The 15,188-nt window shown below is 40.7% G+C and overlaps 1 protein-coding gene across 3 annotated transcripts in view; it reads left to right on the forward strand.

Annotated features, from left to right (window-relative positions):
• The window catches only part of MID1 (midline 1), a 335,146-nt gene that overhangs the window by 73,989 nt on the left and 245,969 nt on the right, over window positions 1-15,188 (forward strand). Inside the window, exon 1 of one of the 3 annotated variants that reach the window (XM_054007946.1) lies at window positions 7,388-7,407. The exons of the other annotated variants lie outside the window; for them this stretch is intronic. The gene's annotated coding sequence lies outside the window, so the exon portion shown is untranslated. Of the gene's footprint in view, window positions 1-7,387; window positions 7,408-15,188 lie in introns of those variants that run through there. 3 annotated transcript variants of the gene reach the window in all.

Raw genomic sequence — 15,188 nt, forward strand, 5'->3', positions numbered from 1 at the left:
ATGCTGTAGGCTGTCTTAGCTCTGATCTTCCATGTGAATTATACATTTCCTTCTGTTTCTTAATGGGTAATGCATTTATTTTTGTAGGCGAGGACCTGATTTTAAAATGTGGTCTTCAATTTTGACTGCCATTTTATCAGGGGCACCATTTCAGATTTTGGTAGGGGGTGAAGCAACTTTACCAGAGGATGTTGTGAAGGGTGGTTTGTAATTGACAACCTGGAGGATGAAGAGACAGGATCCAGGAATCCACCACAACTTCCCACCCCAGGAAAGCCCATGGCTTTGGCCAGGAGAGACACAGCACAGAGCATCCGGCGCAGAGCGGTGCGTGCAAACAAGGCAGAGGAACCCCAGCAAAGGCTGTCGACATCAAAGAAACTGCCGTCTGATTGGCAGCTCAGAAGAGGGGTTGTGTGACTCTTGCACACGTACACACAGCGCTGTGCATCTGTCTTAAAGGGCCAGCACTCGCTTCCTGCACACCTGGGGGCATCCACATGGAGCAAGCTGGAACCCGGCTCGGGTACAAAACTCGGGGGGAGGGAAAAGTGCTGCCCCTGAATTTTATGTGTATATAACTCTGAGTACAACAATTGCGTGTCTACTGTCTGCACCTGTGAACCAAAGAGAGGTGTCAGTGTTAGAGTTGGCACCTGCAATTAGTTGTACAACTCTTTACTAAAATCAGAATGAAAGAGGTCCCTAGTTTGTTTTCCATAACTTGAATATTCCAATTATTGATGGCTAAGGTGAGGGGCAGGTAAGGATAACTGGCATAGTAATAACAAGTGTAAATTAATATAGGAATATAAAATTGTATGTCTCCGCCCCTATCCTTCATATGTCATCTTCTAAAAAAGTGTAAATTCAGTGGGAGGTAGGGTCAGGGAGGGGGCAGGGATTGCGGGTTGGTTTTTTTGTACATTTAATACTTAGCACAATTGGGGCCCTTATTTTGACTGGGAATTCCAGACACTACTGCATTATAAATAATAATAGATTACTTAGGTTGGTTGTTTGTCACTAGTAGCCAATATGTAATTAGCCCTTTTCCTGCAGGCTATTGCAACTTTGTACTGCAGCTTTAAGTAGACATCCCCTGATAATAAGTAGGACATGCATACTTCATGCTTTGGATAGCCTACGATGCCTGTGTCTGTTTGGTACAGCTGGTATGTGAGAGCAATTAAATGGTTAATTACTTTGTGTGATATGTTTCAGTCCTTTAAGGTCTCTCATTTTCACTGAAATTATACTGTTTAAAATAGGTAGTTGAATCCAAACCATGAGATGCAATTTGTTGCTACACACACAAGTAAAGCTAATTTTTTAAAAAAACATTAAATAATTTATGGTGGGTTCATGTGAGATGTGGAAAATATAGTAACTGTATTCATGGAGAAATGACCTCCGTAACTTACTTCAGCTGCACCTTTCATGTGTTATGAGCTCTTCTCTTGCCAAGAAGAGATTCCTCCCCTCACACCCCCCGCCCGCCCCCCCCCCCCCCCCATATCTCTGACATACCCTTTGTGAATACTACTTGCCTCTCTCTAACTCTAATAGTATTTCTCTTCTGTTTATCAGTCCAGGGAGCGGAGGGGGGCAGAAACAAAAACACATCTCAGATAAAATTGTGATTGATACAGTAGATTGTGACACAGTAGATATTGCATAAGGCTGACTCACCACTCTGTAAGCTTCCCCTCAGGGGCCAAACTGGGGAGATAACTGGCTAATCACCCAGTCCTTTGTCAATTAACAAGGGGATTGAGCTTGACAGCTGGGGACAGTTAAAAGGGAAAGGGGGAGGTTGGAAGGAAAGACAGATGCTATCTAAGCTATGGAGATAGATTGACATAAGGCAACTTACCTCAACCCAACTCTGTCTACACTGCAATGATGCTCCCGCGGATGTAAATCACCTACTACAGTGACCTAATAACTCCACCTCTGCGAGAGATGTAGCACTTAGGTTGATGTAGTTAAGATGATGCAGTGTTTGTGTAGAAACTGTGTTACTACACAGACACTCCCGGGCACACACAGGGTTACCACCTACCTGTTTTTCCACCTGGACAGTCTCGGTTTCAGCTTGTGTCAGGGTGCCATTTGACAAGCCTGGATGTCTGGGGGGGTTTTTGTCTGGGGGGAGAAGAGGTGGGGTGCAGTCTTGGGGGGGAAGAAGCAGAGCAGGGGGCAGGGCCTCGGCGATCTGGTCACCAGCCATTAAAGAGGTGCCAACCTGGGGCCCACAGGCGGAGCTCTGTCTGTGAGACCAGGACAGGGCTCACAGTCTGGGCCGTGGGCCCCAGAGGGGCAGGGGACTCCAGCTGTCAGTGCCTCACAATGCCCCACACAGTTAAATTGATGGAAGCGTTCCTGATGAGGACACGCACCACCAACAGAGGGGGCGTAGTGTGGACATGAAACACCACAGTAATTACTGTGGTGGCTGAATGTTGACCTAACTTAGATTGACTTAATTTTGTAGCATAGACAAGGCATAAGAAGCCCATGAAAAGTGAGATCTCTTGCCCTAAGTCTAGAGAGTATGCCTTATGTTGTAGGGACACAAACTTGTGTAAGATGATATAAATAAAACACATGGTGTTGAGCCTGCAGGAGGGCTGTTTGCGAAATACACAAGGAGAGGGAAACCCACCCTGCGACAGCGATGTATTCCTGAGATCCAAGAAGAATGCAGAGTGTACAGAGCAGCCTAGAAGATGGAATCCATATGCCTGAGATTCTAGCCATGTTCTGTGTCTTTAGTTTAATTTAATAAGCCTTGAAATGTGTTTTATTAGTTTTGTAATTACAGTTTCAAATTGTTTTATTTTGGCAGCTGTATTAAAAATGTAAGCATCAAATAGTACCTTGAAATTGTTCCATTAACCAGTTCGAATTCTTCTATTGGCTCCCTGCCTTACATCTAAGCAGAGCTCAGGAGACAGATCCTCTGAAGATATGTTTGAGGAAGTCTCCCTAATTGAAAAATCATTTCCCTCTTTTTCCCCTTGCAAATACAGGAAGACCTCATTAGGAGGCTCTCTAATATAACATTCACAGACAAAAAGCTACTATAGTGAAAACTGAAGCTAAAGTAATCTCCATTACAGAGACTCAGATTATTCACACACACGCAAATCTTTATAATTAGGCTGTTAAAGTCCTTTCTCTCACTATGGAAAATGTGTTATGCTTAAGCTTAAACCAGGTTATTAGTTTATTATTCTCCAACTTGTGAGAGAACTGAGCTGTTTGGCTCAGTTTACATTTAAATCCTGTCAAAACTAAGGAATTTGTTATGCCAACCACTTTGTGGTCCTTCAGCACACCTTGCATACACACCAAAAATACTCCCAAAGACTAACAGGAATTCCTGCCACCAACTAGATTAGACCTGCTTTGAAAAAAATATGGCAAGTTTGGTCTCTCACTTTGCCTGTTATCAATCATGACTGGTTTCCCAGGGTACAGCCTAGAACTGGGGTACTGCTGAGTCCTCTGTTTCACCAACCTAGGCTCTTTCTCACACTGTGATAAGCTACAAACCTCTCCAGGTTTGTGAACTTATATTGCCATCCACAGGCAGGGATACAGCCTGCTGAGTTACATGAAGCTCTTGCCATCCACTTGTGAAACCAACACTAGAGAAAAGAACAGGAGTACTTGTGGCACCTTAGAGACTAGTCTCTAAGGTGCCACAAGTACTCCTGTTCTTCTTTTTGCGGATACAGACTAACACGGCTGTTACTCTGAAACTTGTCAACACTAGAGAGGCTCCAGGCAATTCTCCATAGGTCCCCAGCCTAGGACCCCATAGCTAAACCATCTTGCCCTGGTCAGAAGCCTGACTAGTGTAAGTTTATTACCCAGTCTGCCCCTCCCTCAATGTAGAGAGGACATGCACCAGTTCTTGTTCCAGAATAGATTCCCCAAACACTTTGAGCAAAACACACTGTCTTACATAGGTAAAATATAAAACAGTTTTATTAACTACAGAAAGATTAAGTGATTATAAGTAGTAAGCGAACAGAATAACGTTGTTATCTAAGAAATAAAAGTAAAATCACAATCTGAGTTCTATAAACTAGACAGGATTTGAATCAAGCAGTGTCTCACCTGACGGTATAGTTCCTTACTGCGCAAGGGATTGTCCTTTCCAGCATGGCACCAACTCCCCAGTTCAGTCTTTGTTTTATAGACATGTTTCCAGGTGTTGATTTGTGTGGGGAATGAGGACCAATGATGTCACCTCCCCTGCAGAGGGGAGGGATAGCTCAGTGGTTTGAGCTTTGGCTTGTTAAACCCAGGGTTGTGAGCTCAATCCTTGAGGCAGCCACTTAGGGATCTGAAGCAAAAATCAGTATTTGGTCCTTCTAATGAAGGCAGGAGGCTGGACTCCATGAACTTTTGGGGTCCCTTCCAGTTCTATGAGATAGATAGGTATAGGTTCTTCCAGCTTGCTGGAAAGCTCATTTGCTATGACATGAGTCAAGCAGTGTTCATTGTTTACATGCTCCTTCTGAGAAGCCTTCATTGTATACAGATCCTGTGATAGTCCTTAGTGTTCTAGGCTCATTAAGGGGAATCCACACTACTATCTGGCTTCTCCATTGTTGTAGTGAAAGGCTGGTTGTGGCTGTTTCCAACTTCACAACATATTTCAGTAACACACACAGCAAAACTTCATATCTTCACGTACAATTTAACAGGATATTGATATTCAACAGGTTAAGACTTTTACAATGATACCTTACAAGGCATATTTTGTATAAAACATATCATAATCATATCACCATGGTAAATATGGGTGCCCCAGGGTGTTGCTTTGGGGTACAGTGTATCACACTAATGTTGCATTGCTAGTGTGAACAGAGTAGGGTAATAATCCCAGTAGAGCATACAGCCATCCCTCTTCTATTCCATAGTATAGGGGCCACTGCTTAGGTGACTTGTCTGGTCTTCTCCAAGCCACTGCTTCAGAGATTGTCTTAGGAATTGTGGCATAATTACCAGTGTATAGTCCAACTGCAGTGAGACAGAACAGTATGTATGCGATTGCATGGTAGTATTGCATTTGAACCAGCATGGCTACCATGGAAAACACTGCACCATTTATGTCTACACCATTAGATCCCACCAGTTTAATTACCAAAAATTCATTTTTTCTAGTTTGAACAGGGCCTTAGAAAATTCAGTGTTATCTGCACCTGTCTACCTAGTCCTGAAAATGTATGGGGTTGTTTGTTTGTTTTTTAAATGGGTAAAACATGTTTTTGCCAAATCCTCATTGATGAAATAAAAGCAAGTGGAATAAACCAGTTTTTAAAACCATTTAGTTAATGCACCTTTTTCTACTTCTAAACATGTTTTTTTTTTTTTTCCTGTGTATATGAGTGTGTTTCACAACACCACTTAGCAAACAGGGCAATCACTAAGTTTTGCTGTTTTAAATAACGGGTTTCAGCTTCACCACTCATCTGTTCATTGTGTATTTTTCTTTGAAACTCGACCCCTGAATGTGTGATATCACTGTCAGTTTCATGGCACTAAGAATGAAGTAAAAACACAGGATTATAATTTTACTGCAGGATCATGTATAGAGAAGTTTTATTGTAAGTGAAAATGCTTTTTCTAGCACTAATAACTTCAGTAACATGGTGGGGCATATATAAAATTGCAGTCAAAGTAATGGCTTTTGTGGAGGGTCAGGACTGGAAGGAAGGAAAGTAAAAAATATCCATTTTATCTTTTAAAGTCTATCCTATATATCTTTGTTTAGGCGCTCTGGCTTCTATTAGATTTAATGACTTTCCACTGTAGATTACATTGTTACTAAAAAGGCCAGCATTTATTTTAAAAACTATTTATTTAAAGCTCCTACTCAAAAGTGGCTTTTAAAATAGAGATAAAAGTGTGTTTGTTCTCAGCTATCTTAGTGCATTTGGTGTGATTTATTGTTGAGAACCAGCACTCTGGCTGGAAGAATTCAGGGATGAAATATTCTGTGTATATATAGATGTATTTTCTTCTCCATATACACACAGACTATTTCATGTCTCTGTTAATTACAGCTTGATTAATCCAGTTGCTTATTAATTGTGTGATGTCTCATAGTAATAACTGTGTTAGTGCCTGATGTCTAGCCAGGGATCTGGGGGAAACACTATTTTACTGCTGTTTTAAGTGTCCCATGCATCCGCAGCCACATTTCATATTTCTGCTAAATGCATGATTGAATCCATCTGTTACCATTCTATGGCATGCTATCATTTGCCAACCACTCACCATGGCCATTAGTTGTATGTACATGCTTCTGCCACAGTTGCAGAGGGTGCAGTCACCCTTCCAGAGTGGTATTTGTGACTTATTTTCACTGATTATCAGGACTATGGGGAAATGCAGTATGTTGCAAAGTGTCCCCTTCCTCTCCCATGCATTATAATACTATTTGATTACATCTGCCAAATCCATGGATGGAATTTACCGGTCTCCATTTTCATGTCCTTTCTTCTTTGCAATCACTGTCAGTCACACAAATACTTTAGTAATTGTATATATGTGTGAAGGGTGAGGTCATTTACCCTTATCTATCTCATTGTATTAACTACATTACTGCCAAATTTAGCCTGATGTCTAGGGAAAACTGTTTTATTTCCCTGTTAAGTATCACACTTGTATTATTTTAACATTTATACTGCAGCAGTGCCTAATGGGAGTTCAACGTTTGTTAAAGGAGAAGCAGAAAAGAGCTCAGTGGAGAGTGGGGGAGAACCAAGATTCACCAATTAAAGGAGCAGAGGAGAGTCCAGAATGAATGTATTTAATAGGAGGAGGGAAGGCTGAATTCATTCATTGTTCAGAGCCCAGGGTTTAACTAATGTATGTGTCAAATTTAAGGTTTTTTTTTTTTTTTTTTTTTTTTTTTTGTGGTGGTGGATTCAGGCTGGCAAAAGGAGGCTGGAAGGGCTGGAATTGATGTGGGAGTGAAGATACGGTGTCATAATGACTTTGAAAAGCTACTTTAACAAATTCCAAATGAATAGCAGCCATGCAGAAAACAGCTCAGGTCTGAGTGATGCCAACAAGCAACTTGCTACATTAATACTATCAAATTGTAATTGGATTTATTTATTTATTTTTCTAGTTGTTGAAATTAAGTTTGTAATGGCATGGTTGAAAGTCAGTTGTTTTGCTGTCACTCCTTCACCTCTGCCCCAAAGTTTCAATGAGACATTGTTAGAGCTTGAAAGTTTCCCTTTTTTAAAATTTGTCTTCCCTTCTTTTCCCCCCACCCCCATATGACCATCATGGGATGCCAAAGGAACCAGATGAGGACCAGAGAGGAGTGAGCTTTACAACAAAACTGGAGTACTAGACAAAAGGAAGCCAGAGGTACTGGCTTTATACTCCGTTTGCACTGTCCATAGGGCAAATCCTGGCCCCATGGAAGCCAATGGTAGGACTCCTATTTACTTCCGTAAGGCCAAGATTTCATGCATAGTTTCTAAGACTTGTGCTTCGAGTGCTTTTTTCCTGTCCTTCTGCTTGGCCTAGTAAAGAATCCCCTCCTTGAAGTTAGCAAAGAGTCCTGTGGCACCTTATAGACTAACAGATGTATAGGAGCATGAGCTTTTGTGGGTGAATTTCCACTACATGCATCCGAAGAAATGGGTATTCACCCACGAAAGCTCATACTCCTATACGTCTGTTAGTCTATAAGGTGCCACAGGACTCTTTGCTGCTTTTACAGATCCAGACTAACACGGCTACCCCTTTGATACTTGACTCCTTAAAGTTGTGTGTATTAATACTCATTGGTAAGCCATCAGGCACTAGACTCTATGGGGACTAGTTGTTCCCAAGGTCTTGGAACATCTGGCATGCTATCAGGTATCTGAAGAGCATTGGAGTATCATCACAACCACAGTAGTGGGTTAATTACAATATATATTTTAGGATGGCTGGAACATCAGTTCTATGTCTCTTCTGAAAGCCACACAGTAGTGCCCTATATGATTTAAATGACTTACTGAATTGTAAATGAATCCTTTTAAAAATAATTAAAAACACCTCTGTATAAGTAAAATGGCTAGATATTGTCCACATACCAAAAATCTGTCTTGGGATTTATGATTACTTCTCTTCATTCAGTGACAAGATCATACCAATGAAAGGAACACCCATATAGCTACAGCGATGAACAGCCTTTATTGACACCACACTTCACTATTGGTTTGTGTAAATAATCTTTAAAAGATGCCTATTGGTTGCCCTGGTGTGACAATAAAAATGCTAAATAACTTCAGAGTGAAAACAGTCCCACCAACAACCTTAGTTCTTGTATTATCAGACATAATGGGTTTGTAGCCTCTTGATTATTTCCATTTAAATAAATCAAAAACAGAGAAATAAAAATATCCAAGTTTAACTGTGAGCTATGCAGCTCTACCCTGCAAATGTTATCTCTTCTCATTAATCCACATGATTTATTTATAGACTCCCAGGCTTTTCTATGGTGCAAATCACCATAGTAGCCGCATGCCTCAGAAGCATTAATGGAGTTAGCTTGACAGTGCCTACCCTGTGAGACAACATTCTCTCAATTTATAAGATGGGTAACTGAAAACACAGAGACTGGCACTTGCCCAAGCTCACTATGTCTGTAGTAAAGCCAGAGCTGGAACTCAGATCTCAGTACAGTGTCTTAGCCTCCAGACCATCCTTCCACAGGATCACTCTCATACCCCACATATTTACAAGAATCACTCACGGTAACTTTTGATCTTGTTCCTATGACAAAACATAAGTCTCAGCCCATTCCAAATTCCATGCAGCTCTTAGAAAACATATCCAACCCTCCCCCAAATATCCTCATTTTTAGACACTAGCGTTGTCCCGATGACTGTTAAATTGATACAAATATTCACCAGAGAAAAGTTTGCCTTTCTAAAAGAATCGCCACAAAAGTAAATGACCTCTAGCTGTCAGATGTGTAATGCTGATCTCCAGGGTTCAGCCGGAGCAGGACTCAATATCAGCCTACAATCACAATGGATAGTATTCAGGTTCCTTCACTCCTCCCCTCGAACCCTCACACTTCTGGGGCACGGAGCTGACCTCGTCACTCAGGGAGGATGACCTCTGCCAACACACTTGAAATCCTCTCAACGAAGTTCCAATGAGAATGGAAGGTTCAAACCAGGACTTTAAGCAACAGGGGTTTTGATAGAAGAAATCATTTTGTCTTTGGAGCTACTGTTACAGCCAAAGAGCATATTCCAGTATATTCTTATTTAAATAGAGTGCGTATTGGCAAATCCATTTCTTTAACTCTGTGAAATACCCTCCAGGAAAGGTGGCAGAGGCATACTAACATCTTTTCCTGACAATTCAGATATAAAGGTGGTGGGACATCCATTGGACAATGAAATACTGTATGTTGCTTTAATGATCACCGTGTATGGTGCATATGGAGTTGTACATAATGAGACAATACATATTGTTGGGTTTCATCAGCAAGAATTTGGAATGGCCGCATTACTTACAAGAAGCAAAGTGGCTTCTGGGGCCAGATTCTTGCAGGTATGGTTAATCTTTAGGGGTTGTCTATGCATAAAATGCTGCAGCAGTGCCACTGTAGTGCTTCAGTGAAGACACTACCTACACCAGTGGCAGGTGGGGGAGGGGAGGGTTCGCCTGTTGGTGAAGGTAATCCACTTCCCTGAGAGGTAGTAGCTAGGTCAGTGGGAGAATTCTCCCATCGAAATAGCGCTGTCTACACCAGGGGTTAGGTTGGTTTAACTGCATCACTCTGGTGTGGATTTTTCTCACCCCTGAGCGACATAGTTATACCATCTTAATTTCCTAGTGTAGGCTAGGCCTTAATCATGTGGGTATTCTCATTGACTTCAGTGAGACTTTTCATATGAGTAAGGGTTGTAGTATAATGCCTTTAGGTCTGACCTGATCAGGCATTGCAGAGCATTAGTGATGAAGATATGTATAACTTAAAAACCAAAAGTATCTTATTTCTTCCGTATTTCAATAAAAGATTAAATACTTGTGTTGATTCTTAGTTTGTCATAAATGAGTTAACCATCCCAGATTTTTAACTTGGCTCCTAGAATTATAATTCATAATGAATCAATTTAATAAATTATTTCTCTTTCTGTTAGCAGAACTTCCGACCATACATAGATCATCATTTTCTGGATTTTATTGTTTGAAATTGCTCAGTGAAAAATTTCATAAATTCAACTTTCTCTGTGCATGCCATTCAAAATTCAGGGTGTGTTGCTTAGTTGTGACAACAGAATTTACACGGTATTGTTTCTCTTGCCTGATTGGATGAGCAATTACTCACTCTGGAAATGCTTGGGGAAAGCAAATGTAAAATTAACTATTGCAGCATGGGAATTGATAATGTACATTTCCATTGTACAGTACTTTAAATATTATTTTTATCTCTCCAGTGATGTGTATGGTTGATTTCCTGTCCCAAAGAACTTAGAATCTTGTCTATGCAGCACCTCCATGAGTAAGGGACAGTAAAAACCCCAGAAAAAGGTTGGGGAGGGATTGTGCCTTGGAAGCTGGTGTAGTATACTGTTGGACAGCTGTGTAGGCCTGGAGGTGGGTGGGAGGGAAGAATAGAGCTGTGAGGACCCACACTTCCAAGGGAGCACTTCTCTGAGTATAAGGAAAGTTATTCTGCGTGGCCCTTGCATGAAACATAGACAGAAAGTTCTCTGCACCTCTTCAACCTGCACACTCTCTTGTAATGATCAGGGTCAATCTGGCCCTAAGTTAGGATGAGAAACAGGAGGTAACAACACAGGGCAGAGGTGGGAAAGAGATATAATGGGGAAGAAGACAATTGCCCAGATCCTCCAGCAGATAAATACCTTTGAGGCTCTGGGCCAATATGAGCACATGACCATATGGGGGACTAGTACATATGGCTGGTTACAATTATGTATTTATTTGTTAATGATGTCTTATGTATTTAAACTAAAGCTATAGTTTACATTCAGCCTTGAAAAATGAGTTGGTTGTTTTTTTTTTTATGTGGTTAACACTAGAGGAATGGCAGGAAATGGTGCCAGGACGTGGATTTTTTTTTTTTTTTTTACGTGCTACATATGAAATATCAGCTGTTCTGGCTGCTGCAGCTGGCAACCATATTTTTGAAGAATCAGTTAAAGTTTCTGCAATTTATCATTTCTGTTCCTTAAGGTTAGGTTCTTGTTATGAGAATTCATATCCAAGTATAAGTTTATAGATGGCTACCAGAGCTATCAAATCATGGAGGCTTTTTGTCTTCCCTTTTCCTTTGAGAGGACTGATGTAGCTCTAGCCAAAAGATTTTTTTTTCTGCCTTCCTCACAATGTATTATAATTGGGGTTGACCATGTTTGCCTGAAAACTAGTAATGTCCTTGTTGGTTTTATAGAAAACAGCACTTCTCCACCATTTTCCACTAACTCCATCTGACAGGCCACCTGAAAGAGCCATTGATCAACTGAGATGCTGAAAGTGATCAAAGGCTGGCTGATCATGTGTGCGCGTCCAGGATCTTCCCCAACCAGTCCTGTGTCACATCGACACCTTGTCATGTCCTTCTTACCAAGAGCCTGATCCATCTCCTATTGACTTCAGTGGAAATTGGATTAAGTCTAAATGATGACTGGCATGCGGATTCTTATGGCTCAGTTTAATTCTCAATAAAGTTAATGAAAATAATCCTATTGACCTCAGTGGGAGTTGGATCAGGTCCTTTGTGTGTCTGAAAAAAAGAGAGGTCGTTGACACTAGCATTAAAATATGCAATCTCAGTTCACAGCCCAGACATGGGTTTTGTTACAGATTTGTTCAATGTTTGGGTGGAATTCACAGCTTGTGGAGCTAAAGCTGACCATTTATTAAAACTTTTCCATGTAAATCTGCTGTTTGGAAAAACTCTGGATTACTTAGCACATGATCAGAATTGTCATCTGCAGCCAGCCATTTGAGTTGCTAGCATCGGAGAACTGTACACAAAGTTCCAAAATGTTATTGTGCCTTAATTACTGAAAAGGGCGAGCTGTCTAGCAGAATTTTTGTGAGCATTAATAAACTCTCTTGGTAGTTATATAAACATTTTAGGGTAGTCCATTAATGAAAAATGTGTTAGTGCAGGTGTTGAGTGTACTGCAATGAAATTACAGTACTCAAGAGGTTGTTTGTTATACTCAGTTACATGTTCTGTAATACTTCCAGGTATTCATACTGAACTCAAACAAATGAAAACACAGATTAAATCCTGTTAAAATGGAAAATAAGGTTAAGAACAATGTTTATAGCAACTGAGTCTTAAGTGAAGAAACCAGTTCATAATGAATTTAGAGGAAATATTTTTTCCAAGCAGACTCCCCATGATTTTCCAAGATTTATTATAACAAATATCATTGCCATAAAAACAACTTCAGCCAAGGACTTCTGACAACTTCATTTTTAGTCTGGTCAGCTAAGGTAAACTGAGATGCCCAAGGAGAGTTGGTGAAAGAGTTTACTTGCTGTAATTGTAATAAAGGAAGTTTATAAACCACAAGCTGTTACAATTCAAAAGTGAACAACTGAATATTATTTCTAACAGATTTTTTATTTCCCCTTCTTGGCAAGCTTGTGCTACTTTGGGCTAGTGGGAATGGGATTGTGTTGAGGTTAGGGCACTGTTATTTATGTTAGATAAATGAAAGTATAATCACTGCACACTTTCACTGCATAAATTCAAGTTTTGAAGTTTTAAATCCTAGGACTTTGTTTTACAGCCTTAATAAAACACACCATAAGTAAAGATCAAATCATAGCATCCATCTGTTTCTGGCACTGAAGTTCATTTGGTCAACTTCACATGCCTGCACAAATACTAACAATACACTATTTGCCTACTACACTTACTAAATTCATCATTTCTGCCAATAGAACTCTAATTCTGTTTTGCAATTTCTATAGCCTGATTCAATGGCAAAATATTTACCCTGGAAGGAACCATTTGTAGCTATTAAAATATTAGAAAGTGTAACTCAAATATGTTTATAAATGATGCTGGAAGGTGAACATTTATGACTGACAATTTTATTTTGTAGTCGAATGAAAGCTTAATCTCACCTTTGATCTCAGTAAAATCAAGAACTCAACTACAGCTTCTGGATGGCTTGCATTGGCAGTTATTTTTTTAAAAAGGTAATGATATATTTGATAGACATACAATACATGGTATGTTTGAAATGGAGCTTCTCTACACAGAGTTGACTGCAGAATTACAACAGAAGTGCTGTCAGCTTTATGCAAATTAACCATAGGAGGGAGCTTTTCCTCTTTAAGGATATAAGGAATCAAGGCCTTTGCAAATTAAAGATGTCTTTAGCAACAGACTATGGTGTCTACCAACCAGTTTTTATTCTGGTAAAAAAACAAAACAAAACTCTTATTCTGTTAATATACTCTATGGCAACTTCACAAAAGGTAACATTTACACCATAGTATAGACTCCAGCTTCTATAGGCACATAGAACAATTTCCAAAACCTACTCTGAAGAGCAAGTAAGGGGTGAGAACACTTTTAACATTACTGGGATTCACTCATTGTTAGAAGAAAGCTGCTTTTTTAAATCTTTGCCAACATCAATAGAGGCTGCTCTGGTAAAGAATGTTTGTGTTCTAATGCCTGTTTGAGTTGCAGCCTATCTTTGTAGTCACTGACTGCTCTGTCCTCCCGAACATATTAGAGAATAAAGTCTCAATGACTCCCTTATGTCTTAGAATAAAGTTAGGGCTGGTTTACACAGAAATGTTTCACTTTAAGTAAAATCAGGTTTTAAAATCAATTTGGCTAAACTGCTGGAAACCCACCTTCCCTGACAATATCCCCTCTTGCTCTGGTGCGACATGCCTGCTACCCTCTCCCCACAGGATCCACTCCCTGCTCTGCCCTGACATAGTCCTGGAGCAACACACGGTTGTAAATCCCACGAACCACTATAAAGCATATAGTGGAAGCTATAACAGATTTATTAATGAGCAGTCACTGTGCCTCTGTCTCTATGCATTTCTTGACCATTACTGATAACGATAATCCCTGGGCTATGTGAAAAGGGGCCGGGAGAAGGGAGGGCGGGGGCGGATTTTAAAAGCGCCCCGGTGGGAAAAGAACAGATTGTCATGACAATTATGGTTGTGCAAAAACCCAACACCATCCCTCTCTCCCCCCCGCCCCCGAGTCTTTCCTTCATCTTATGAGTGGGAGCCATGTGGAAAGGGAATGGGGGTGGTTGGTGGCTTAAGTGCAGGCTCACCTAGGTCAGGGAAGGGAAAGAGAACAGTTTGTTTGCTGAGGAAAATCAAAGCAGTCCATTCTCTTTCTGACTATTTCAGATGTTTTGAACCATTCCCAGTCTCTGGCATCTGTCCTGAAAGTTGGGAGAAGCAGGGGGGTGGGTGAAGCATCCACTTAGGCAGTTGCATAAACACAATGCTGTTTCCCTTATTGGGGAGAGGCAATTGCCATGTGCGGTTAATCCAAAACTTCAGGGAAGAAAATACACTTCTGGAGTCACTCTCGGTGTTCCATGTCCCTTTCAATGCTGCTTGCTGGACATGGGCCAGATCATCTGGTGATGTGGAGGGGCTAGGGGTTGAGTGGATGTTTCCTGTCCTCTTCCAGGGGAACTCCGTCTTCTACCTTGGAATAGTCAATTTCCGCTTGAATTGCCACTCAGGCCTGTAAATATAATTCAGTATGTTTTTGGTGTTGCAGAAATTCAAGATGGTTCTTCAGGCTTAATGACAGGGCAAATGTGCTTGGTTCACCTTCGTATATCACCAACCCTTCCACTTAGCAATAGGTGGAGCGGTCACCATTAGTCTACTATGGTACTAGGAAGCACATTTCTTTTTTCCATTCCAATACCTTCAAAACTGCTATATTCTCCAAGTGATGGCCAGCCTTTAAAGAAAAGAAAGGTGACTAGTAATGTTACCCCTGAAGGAACCAAACCACACCCCAACCAATCCCTTGATGAACTGCAAACATTACAACATTTTAATAAAAGTAACACCGGTATCTTACCATATTTACCCTCTGCTTCTTCCTCATGGGCTGCATAAGTAGTCTGAAGAAAAGAGGCTGTAAC

This window comes from Malaclemys terrapin, chromosome 1 (genome assembly GCF_027887155.1).
Source record: "Malaclemys terrapin pileata isolate rMalTer1 chromosome 1, rMalTer1.hap1, whole genome shotgun sequence".
In the NCBI taxonomy this organism is placed as follows: Eukaryota; Metazoa; Chordata; order Testudines; family Emydidae; genus Malaclemys; species Malaclemys terrapin.